Source organism: Solea senegalensis, linkage group LG12 (assembly GCF_019176455.1).
Source record: "Solea senegalensis isolate Sse05_10M linkage group LG12, IFAPA_SoseM_1, whole genome shotgun sequence".
NCBI classification, from domain to species: domain Eukaryota; kingdom Metazoa; phylum Chordata; class Actinopteri; order Pleuronectiformes; family Soleidae; genus Solea; species Solea senegalensis.
The window spans coordinates 10,049,036-10,060,705 of NC_058032.1; the positions used below are offsets into that span (position 1 = coordinate 10,049,036).

General features: G+C 43.3%; 1 protein-coding gene across 1 annotated transcript in view; it reads right to left on the minus strand.

Moving 5' to 3' along the window:
- mid2 (midline 2) overlaps positions 1-8,632 on the minus strand; it is a 130,057-nt gene extending 121,425 nt beyond the window's left edge. Inside the window, exon 1 of the mRNA XM_044039901.1 lies at positions 8,579-8,632. The gene's annotated coding sequence lies outside the window, so the exon portion shown is untranslated. The remainder of the gene's footprint in view (positions 1-8,578) is intronic.
- Positions 8,633-11,670: the final 3,038 nt, after the last annotated feature.

An 11,670-nucleotide genomic window follows, 5' to 3' on the forward strand; every position in this document is an offset into this window, starting at 1 on the left:
AACCCTGCGTGTGAATGGCAAAAACTGTAGAACAAAAGCAGCTTTGAGTGGCCATCAAGACTGAAAAAGCACTATATGAATACAGACCATTTACCACTTACAGTAGCATCTATTCATAAAGATTGCTGTTAATGTAAATCAGGCGATCCAGGAGAGAGTGACACTTGTTCACTTCCTCTAAGCTCTGTTTACAACCATGGGAACAAAATGACAGGTGACCTTGACCAATCGCCGTATGGTTCAGGTAGAATTGGCACCACTGTTGGCCGTTATGCAAAGCTAACAGCTATCCTATCCTCTTTCGATGGAGTGATCAGTAAACCAGCATCAGCAATGACTGCCTACACCAGGGGTGTCAAACTCAAATGACCTGGGGGCCAATGAGTGTCTATTCCGGTCAAGAGGGGGCGGGTCTAGAGAAGAAAAAGCCGTAAAAAAAAACAAAAACCCAACTGTTCAGTAGCATGAGCTTAAAATAAAAACACAATATTGCATCATGATACCACACGTAAACTTCGTAATACTATTTATGATGCTATATGAATCAAAAACGGAGACATTTATTTGAAATGGCGTAAATAATAATGTTACATTACAACTGTAATTAAAACACCAAACAGGCGTCGTGATAGGGCCCTCGTGTCCCCATGCAAGTGGGGGAAGTGCAGCAGTTCCCTGACCTCACTTTTCAGTCCACAACTTTTCGACTTTGATGTGTCTAGCTCATTTACGTAGGGTGCAAATCCCCAAAATGGACGCCAAAATTCAAAAAGGCCAACTTCCTGTTGAGTTGAGGCCGTGGTTACTGACGACTTTTCTGTTCGTCTTGGTCTGTAACATCTTCCCACCAAGTACATGGAACTCAATGTACGCCGAATACGGGCACCTGTTTCGTGGCAAATTCATGCCTGGGGCCGTTTCGGCTCAGTCCCTAACAAGTACTTAACTTATTTATATATGCAATTGAATGTTGTATGTAATACATTTAATAATATGATAATTATGACCAAATGTCTTATTATTACTGTTACAAAAACATTGCAAACGAACATATATCACATTATATTATATTCTATCACCTCACTGGCCATGTTATTTAAGTGGGGGGGCCGCCTATGGCCCGTGGGCCGCCAGTTTGACACCTGTGGCCTACAAAATCCGACAATAAACAATGAAGCGTGTCAATTTTAGCGAAGATGGAGACTGAGTGTGAAAACATTTGTGTGTGTCCATGTTCATGAGATGACAGGAGCTCCCCCACAGAGAGGTACTTTCTGAAAATGTGAGTATTTGAAAACCTACAAAAATGTAACTCAACAACGAGCTATTTCACTCGCAGTCCTGCCTACTGCGACTTCAATGCCAAGGTCAGGAATTCCTAAAATACTCGTGATAATCTCAATGGTATGACCTTTGAGTCCTGTCGAGATCTATGTCTTGATGAGCTGATCCTGAGAGCTTAACATTAAAGCCGGGGCAAACACTCTCATTCCATTTGACAGAGGGAACACTTGCCTGCCCACTGCTCTATTTTTGTCCAAAACTCAAGACTGACACCTGTCTTTGGTCCTACAAATTATTCATGTGAGGAAACACAGCACCTCACTGATTCATGACGATGTTTGAATGCGCTAGTGGCCCAAGTTCACGAACCAAGCGCCTCAACGTCTCATGAGAGGGGAAATTAAAAAACATGGACTGACCTTTTAGACTTTTCCACGTACATTAATGCAACTGTAATTATGCAAGAATAATCATTCGATTATGTAAAAAACACACAGAAGCAGATTGTAATTATACAACATACGTACTTACAGCTCAATATACTTTGAAACCATAAAAGCCAGCGATCGCTGGAGGTTGCTGTTCTACACCAGCTGAACCTGTTGACAGTGAGGTTAAGCAATTAGCAGAGGTCGCTGAGGGGGAAAATATTACGCATGTGACCTTCTAATTTATGGCCACATGCGAGTTCTGACGAATAACGCCTTCGCTTCATAAATGTAATAATTAACATTCATGTCACACAGTGCACAGAGGACAGTCCGCGAGGTGATTAGACACCGTAAAGGAAAGATTTACATTATGTTTTCTGTGTGTGAGTTGAAGGAGTCAAAATAGGCAAAAAAAAGATGGAGAGAGAGATTGTGGGGGAAGCAAATGCTCAGGCGTGCATGTACATGGAAATCCTTACATTGCGGTTTGGCGTCAGAGGTCTATGAGAGGGTGAAAGGTTAGGAGTAATTTATCACAGTGAATTAAGCAAAGAAGATGTCACTGTTGCACTACCTCCTCCTCCTCCTCCTCCTCCTCCTCCTGTGATTAAACACAGAACAAGCCGCAACAGAGGACAACCAGAGGTCGCCGTCTCCTTCCATTCAGCTTCCGCACAAAATGACTACAGCCTTTTAAAACCCTCTAATGAAAGCCGCTAATGCAGTGTGAGATTATTGGATGCTCGTGTCCCATCGCTGCACAGCAAAGAAAGGACGACTGCGCTGATCAAGGATGACGGGTTTTTAAATAAACAACCAGGTTTGAGAAAACGCGAGGGTGTAAAAATTGGATAAAGCTTCATCTATGTATCTATGTTTGTCCCAGAACTGCACACTCGGAGGAAAAACATCTGGTGTAAAATAACATCTAATCTCTCCGTAGAAGATCAGTCTGTAAAGCTATGAAAAGAAAATAAGCTCATTAAAACCCCAGTGTTTGAGGGATAAACTCCATGAATGTACAATAAATTAAAGCTTTTCATTTGTTAATGTACAGCAGAAGGCCACAGAACATTTCTCTCCACGGGAAAACACAATTTAGAATCACAACAGTAGCCCAACATCTCTGTCCCTTGTCTTTGGATCATTCAGTTATGCGTAGCGTCACCCTCCCTGCTCTAAATGCAGGACGTGTCGCCTCGGTCATGCAAACTGCCTCTCATAAAATTACCCCAGGGAAGCTGCGAGATAACGTCATGGGATTTTGACTGTGTGTCACCGAGTGAATGCAAAGACAGCAGAAATCAAGACAATAAGAAGAGTAAACCCACGATATAAATACAATAAAAAAAAAGAATCCAATAAATTAAATTATGCTACGATGTTTCTTTTTCTTTTTTTAAATATATAATGGAACTTGTGTGGGTTTTCACAATATATGAAACGCTGCTATGTGTGTTTATCCACATTATGCTAATGACATAGTATATATTCCATGAAGGACATATTTCAAAAGTATGAGACATTTTTACAAACTTCACAAAATATGGAAACTAGACTAGATATTTAAGTGTAAGTAAAGATTGCCAATCAACTTGGAAAATACTACTTAAACAAGTCTCTCATTACATTCAGTATAGTGCACAATTGTAGAGGCAATAACACACTGGCCACAAGTTGTTTTTGCGGTCTGAGTGTGCGTTTGTGTGTGTGTGTGTTTTTGCTTGGAAAGAGTCTCCCATGACCCGGCTTGATCTCCTTCCTTCTGGGATTTGCAGATATTTGTCCCCCAGAGGACAGAAGTGCACCCCCACCACCAGCTCGGGACTAATGCGACCGACAGCTTTTAACCAAGAAACGACTCACCAGTGACACTAAAATACCTGACGGCGGAAAAAGTGTGCGTGCCGTGAAATGACAGATGAGAAGCCACGTCCACGAGCAAATGCTGAACAGCCTGTCTCACCCCGGGCCTCTTTATCTGCCTGATTGTTGTTTGTCAGCACGACACTGCGAGAATTGCACTTCTCGGGACTCAGTGGGATGATGTCACACTTTGACAGACTGTCATAGCAACAAACTACAAAGTAGTGGGTGATAAAACAGTTTTGGAAGACAATGCAAGACAATTTTTTATATAACCTTTACTTAAAGGAATATTTTCTCCGATTTGCATTTAGCTTTGTATTACTAAAATAGGGGTAGTATTTTTCAAAGATTGAGCTTGATCACAAAGGGACCGTATGCAGTTAAAGGAATACTTCACCGATTTGCATTTAGCTTTGTATTACTAGTATTACTACTATGAATAGTATTTTACTTAAAAATTGTGCTTCCCAACTTCAGTTTCCCCTGAGTTGAGAAATATTTTCATTCTTTTCTTTATTACGTACCCACCAGTGACACTTGGTCCTGTTACCGTAACTGTTAGCAAAGATAGCGGACACTGTTTACATTCTGGGAATGAGGTCCCGCCCCCCTTGCGTCTAAAAAGTGCGGGATTAGCATTGCAGTTTCAAGCTTCACTGGTGGGGGTCAAGAGTTCAGCAGCACACGTCATAATAAATACAAGTTAAAACGACGGATTGCAAACAATAAATTAAAATAGACAATAGTTTAGGTATTTCATTGAGTCCCAGTACCAATTAAAAACTCAGGCACCGTTCAATGGATTCTCGTTTATCTAACGAACGAATAGCTTCTCGTGAGATGAGTTCAGGTATTTTCACTTTCCCCAATTCAGTCCAAACACTGGGAACAATCGAGTGATAAATGCCACGCGGACATAAATTCACAATGGCTATTGGTTCTTTGTAGCAGAGAACATAAATAAGACAGAACCAAGCCAAGAAGAGCCGCATCGATCAGTATCATGCGGTGCACCTTCGTGTCCTCAAAGAAGGCCAATCGGCTTTGACATACAAATCACAATGACGAGTTTGGCGACTGCAAACTGTAATAAACCTTAAAGACTAATACACTGTATGTGACACAGTGTAGTATTAGTTATTTGAAGTCGCTTGTCTCTTGGTTTTAAGACTGCAAACCAAAACCTTGGTTAAGGGGACACCAAAATTATGATTTTCCATAAAGCTTGAACTGGCTCGAACTCTGTTGTGCTCATGTTAGCGTGTAAACCACTGATACTTCAAAACGTACAAGAAAGTCCTGCCACGTCAGTAAAAACACCCCCACGAGCCATCTGCTGGGTTTTTTTCTCTCCTCCAAGGGCAAACTGTGAGCCATTTTAGCCAAGATGCCCACTCATCAATCAGTGATGCTGCATGGCCCCACGAGCCGTCCAGCTCAGCTTGAACCAGAGCACCCTCATAATTGAATATTAAACCCCCAACAAGTGGCCAGGCACACTACTGTGATGCTGACTAGAGGCAGTAGCTGCCACTGACAAGATGGCAGAGAAGTGTTCAGGACCATTCACTGCAATGTCAGCCACATCCTGCCGAGTGCCTTCCCGAGAGATAATCCGACACACTTTCATAATTTCAATCTTCTGAAACGATAAGAAACATGTCCGGGCTCACAGATGTACTTGGCTTGCATACACATTAACCCCTCTGTTACCAATCCTGTCATCGCCGCCAGGCATGCGTATTTCTCATTAGCAAAACTAGAGTTGTTCCGAGTTGTACCGAAAATGTGGGCATCGGTATCGGCGAGTACTGGAGTCTATGCACCGATCTGATACCACGTAATTTATTAGAGCTCCGTTAGCTCTGACACGGTTCTTCTTCAGCCGCACTGTTTTAGAGGTGTGAAGAAGAACTGATCACCCGACACCTGTAGACAAGGAGCTAACGTTAGCCCATCATGTCGGCGGTTTGGCAGTATTAGCGCTTTTAGCTGCGCTAGCTGCTCCGTAGCGCGCCTACAGTCAAACTGGAGCGGCCCGTTTATTAAACGAAAAGAGCAGCACTACAACTAACCAGCGTACCTGTGTCCTGCGTATGTATGCCTCTGTTTTGAAAGTTTAGCGTTACTTCAGAGACTCAATTTAACAACCTGGAGTCATGTAAAAATGATTTCCCCGTCGGTCGTCATGGAAACATGAAGCTCTGCCAGTGCTGCGGTGTTTGGATCAAAGTCAAAACAAACGTACAAGCTGAAAAACGAAATAACATATCACTGGTAAAAATAAATGGTGTCCATTTGCTGTATTTGTTCATGTTTTAACCTGAGCCAAACCTTACCACCAATGATGATCATATCACAATCATGCAGGCGTAGTGTGATATATTTTTCTTTTATAACACACTGGTATCAGTATCGGTACTCTGTATCGGCCGATACCCACAGCACAAGTATCGGAATCGGTATCGGGAGGGAAAAAGAAAGAAATGGACATTCATTATTTTTTAACAGTTACACACTACAGATTTAAAAAAAAATGGGCCAAAGCATGGAGACACGTCTTTATGTTCCAGTCAAGAAATGAATTTGGCCTTTGGTGTTTCTATTTTGGTTCCCCTGTCTAATCCAGCATACTGCAGAGGAGATTATGGAAACAGATCGTGCCAAAGATTACGGCGCAAACTGTGACACAGCCGTTGAAATATGACTAGGTTTCTCATTTAAAGGCAAAAGCATGTCTACATAAGGTGATGTGGCAGAGTACAATGTGTGGGAAGTATGCATGAGAAGTTCAAAGGACGCTTTATGTTTAACATGTTTAATTTCTTCAAAAGCAAAACACTCGGGGCAACAGAAACAAATCCACAGTGCTTCTGCAGAAATACGCTGGGCTTTTCACATGTGCGCGTACTGATAAGGCAGAGTGGTTTCAATATTTTGTTTTGGTGAGAACAAAGACTTTTACCCAGTTCCCATAAGAATCTGGCACTATCTTTATGTTGCTTTTTCAACTTCACTTGCGCCATATGCACGGCCTATGTACTAAAAACAAATGTAAACAAACCAATCTGACTGCCACATCCAGGGGGAAGCTGGACCAGCCCTCCCTGTGGTTGTGAGAGGCTCCCTGTGAAAGCCCAGCCAAGACGCTGAGGCCTCATTCACAATCAAAACACCAACTGTTGACAGACAGCGCCGAATAAAGACATCCCTCCGACGGCCGTCCCCTCAGAGAGGATAAAACGATTAAGATGTGCACCGAAGCTCCCTCAGCAAACAAAGGACATGACCGACAGCTTTAAAAGATTAATTATCCTGACAGGCAGTGAATGCAACATTTAGAGGATCTCCCTCCCATCAATGTTTCATGGGGTGCATCTAAAAGAAAGGTAAGAGATACGGCGATATCATGACCAAGCTAAGAAATTTAAACCAATAGTGAACTCACTAGGTATGTGTGTTTAGTTTCACTACATGTGGGTCAGATACATGCCCCCAAATGTTCACATTCAGCACCTGAGCGCAATGTAAATAAATGTAACATCCCAATGACTCCACAAACTGTCCTTTAAAATAAAAATATATACATATTAGGAGTTTGACAATATGCCACCAGAGACCACCAGCAGCAGATACTGTTGAACAGTGACTGTTTACAGCTATTCTTGGAGGCCACTGCATCCACACAGAATGTCATCCTCCTGTCACAGCCAGAAACAGTGTAATCAGCTCTGCACGTAGGAGCTAACGCCCCGTCACTGCTGTAGAAGAAGGCATGGCTCTTGTCATCGTTATGTCTTAATAATTATTATCTAAGTGTACATGTAGGGCGGAGGGGGTGTCACGGGGAGACGAGGCGAGCAGGCGGCGCCCTGATGAATGAGGGTGTCAGCCATATTCCACCGACTGTCAGTGCTCGCTCTCTCATTAAACCACGGTGAGCGTGCATTAACGAGAGCGCAAGAGAAAAAAGGGGAATAAATCATTCGCAAAGAGAGACCATACTGGAAATTATGCCTCATTTAAAAGTAGAACAGGAACCTTGATGGATTAACTACAGTATCACTACTCAGCACGGTGCTGACATCACATCATCAAACTGCACACCATGTCTTGTGATTGCTGCTGAGTGTTTATTTTAAGGATGTGGGAAGTTCAGAGGGGGGGTGCAGTGGCAACACACAGCACTTTCCAATACTGGACACCAATGTCCTCTTCATTGTCTTTGGCATACTGTATATGGTGCAGTGTTCACTTCATGTCTTGTATTGATGTCTTCCTCTGAGCTTTTCATAACCCAAAGCCACAGCGAGTGCTTCCACTGTCAACAGAAACACTGTTTCCACAATAAACACACTGACATGCCCAAAGTGACTGTGCACGCAGGAGTGCATCAGAGTAGCAGTGAAATTATATTTAGCTTATGCTCAAACTTATATATATATATATATATACATACATACATACATACATACATATATATATATATATATATATATATATATATATATATATATATATATATATATCATGTCATAAAAACATAAACCTTAAAAAAAATACAATATCTCTTTCAGCCACATCCACATTTTTATATGGATGTGGTTCATAATTAATTGTTCCAGACCAAAACTATACAATCCTGTAAAAAACAGCCAGTGTACTTTGACGATCACAACAAAATGCCATTCAGCCAATCAGCATCCGTGTGATTGGGTCAGCTGTGTTGTGTCATTTTGTTCGAGCATCCTCTTTATAAAAAGGTAAATGCCATAATCACCACTGTTGCCCCCACACACACACACACACACACTGTATTCATCAACATGTTTAAAAAGCTTTTCCCACTCTTGTGAAGTGCTGACGAGGACCATTATTCTGCTGCAGCAGTGCATGCCATGCTCCCATGTAAAGTGTGATTACTGAAGCAGCCTCTGCTCTCGCTGCCTCTCTGTGTTCCCTCAAAAAAACCCGACGAAAGACGCACATCCTACCTCGGTTCGCGCGGAACGCTCCGTGCGTCGACTTGTTGGCTCGTGGATGGCAACACTGTGACGAGCCCGCGGCTCCAGAGATCACTACTGGGTGAGCGGAGAAGTTTTTGGACGAGTCAGTGACGGGGACTCAGCGTGTCAGTGACTGACGGACGTGTGTACTCCACACCACGGCGGAGAGATGACGACGACAACGCCCCAAAACAAAAACTGATCCTCTTGATCCTCCGCCGGCTCATTAACGCGTGTTCGAAGACGTTGACGTCCGGCTCGGCCGTGCGCAACCGTGCGCTCTCTCCGTCCTCCAGACCAAGTTCCAGAACTAAATCCCCGAGGAGAAGTGAGCAACCCACGGGGGACGGAAATAGCTCTTGTTCCCTCACGGCAGCAGCAGCTGGGATCGGTTACACCTCTGCTCCACTGCCTGGGCAACAAAAACCGAACTGCGCGCCTCCTCCGCCTCCTCCTCCTCCTCCTCTTCCTCCCGCCCCTCCTCCCCCGTGGCCTCATGGTGTCGCTGTCACTTGTATTCACAGTTTGTGAGATGTCAGCATTCTGAGTTTTCTGCCTTGGATATTCCCACATCATCAAGTTTAATGTACGGTGACACGTAATTGTTGGCTGCAACATAAGAATATTATTTAATATTTGTCCCTCACACTGAACAATGAAGCTGAAGGAGGCTCAAGCACATGCAGCAGCGAAAAACTGCTAAGAATGAGCTCTGAGTCTAAGTTCACTGTAAGCAGGATGTGTAATGTGATTTGACTTGATTTCTTCACTTTTATTTTCAGGGTTCACACGGTGCTGTAGTGGTTAGCACTCTCGCCTTGCAGCGAGAAGACCCGGGTTCGAGCCCCGGTTGGAAGAAGGGCCTTTCTGCATGGAGTTTGCATGTTCTCCCCGTGTGTGCGTGGGTTCTCTCCGGGTTCTCCGGCTTCCTCCCACAGTCCAAAAACATTCAATGTGGGGATTAGGTAAATTGGACACTCTAAATTGACCGTAGAAGTGAGAGTGAATGGTTGTTTGTCTCTATGTGTGTGCGATGGACTGGTGAACTGTCCAGGGTGTACCCCCCCCGCCCCCCGTGACCCTCTGGTGGAGGATAAAGTGGTTAGATGATGACTGACTTCAGTTTTCACTCTCGTCAAGTCAAGTCAATTTTATTTCTATAGCCCGACATCACAGACACAATTTGCCTCGAAGAACTGGTGCGACACAACTTTATAAAGCACAGGAACTTGAAAATAACACGATTCATTATTATTTAAGTGTGTAAAACCCAAGAAAACCATTTGAAGTGTGGAATAAGAGGCAGGTGTGTCCAACATGAGGCTTTTTAGTGTCTTTCCTGAAACACTAATCAACTGAACAAAGAAACGACTTCAACATGACGTGATTGCTCACACAGAACTACTGTTTTCCCCCCAAAGAATTGCCAGTGTTTCTCTTCAAATACACAGGTAACCTACACGTAAAACCTCAGTCTAAATAAATGATATAATCATATAAGCTTCACTCACACATTCTTTAATGTGCTTCAGACAATGTTTTCTAGTATGTGTGTGTTGTTCTAACATGGCATTAGCTGTGGCACCACATAGTATGTTTTACCATGTGATAATTGTGCTGCCTGATCTCTTTTTTTTGCAATAAAAGTGTTGCAAGATGCAATTAACTCCCTATTTGTTTCCCGGTGACTGCAAACCACACACCATTTTTGTTGGTTAAAGTTGGTTTAATTAACGTTCTTGGAGCTCACTAACTCTAATCAACAGAAGGTTGACGAATGGAGAGAAACTTGCTTGCCTAGCAACATCAAACAACCCATAATACAACACCCTCAGTGTAGCAGGCGCGAGGCCATTAGCGCAAGATATTTTTCTTCTTCACTCGCGACCGTTATAATAATGGCCATGAACTGTTTTCATAAAACTGAGCCGTCAGTTTTTATGTTGTTATTCTGTTGATTGAATGTTATTTTACTTTTTACTATGTAACCGTAAACTTTTATAACGCCATATACTCTTAAATGCAGATAATACTGTAAGCAGGTATAGCTGAGATTGTGCTTTTCAAAACGAAGAAAGTTACGGATTCAATTCATTCCTTCATAAACAATCAGTACATTTGTTGTTATTCACCATTGCACCAGGTTTTCATCCCAACTTCCCGGACCTGTCGTCACACATCAACATAGAGCCTCCAAACGACTTGTAAACAGGAGATGACGGAATATTTACGCACATGTTTACTGCTGGTCTATTCGCATGGGATTAGTATTACCTGTGGTCATTTTTCCACACCTTAGAATCACCGAGAAGTCCTGGTTATAATTACTCGACCCCACCTCCCCCATGTAGAAATGATCCCGTCCGAACAGGGCTTTGATGTCTCTCCGTGCTTCCAGGATAAACCCACCTCCTCCACTCCCTGGTGTTAAGGTTGGGTCATGTCTTCAAGGTGGGCAAATGGAAATAACTCGGCCTCTGTGCTCACGTGGGCGTGGAAATGTCAAAAGAACGTCGCCGTCCGTCTGTCCTGCGTGCGAAATGGAAACAACTTGCTGTTGCAATTGAAACCTTGGATTTGTGGTGTAGAGAGTGAATGATTATCCCGGAATGGATGGATGCAATTTTAGAATTTCTTCCCAGCACAGCACTCTCTTTACATGGGAGGAGGGGGAGGGGGTTACATGATGAGTTTTGTCAGGCTGCATTGGTCAGACAGACCGATGCTTAGAGCAATGTGAGGTAACATGGTGAGGGCGTGCTGCTGAGAAAGGAGGATTTGTCTGCTGAATTACTGCTTTCAAACCACTCGCAAATACGAATGGGACACATGTGCACTACCATGCAAGTTGCCGTCTTAATTAGTTCCTCTGTGACAAGCGGTTCCTATAGTGGGGACAAGATGGACAACTTAATGCTGGAGGGGGAACTAATAGGTGGTCTTTGTCTCTCTGCCTGCCTCTCTGTTTGCCACATGCACCAGTTGTCCTCCCACACACACATACACTGCCTCACCGTGTCACCGTGTGCCTTTTTAATTTGGCCCATTCAGACACCAGTCTCCATTTGGCCTGTGATGTA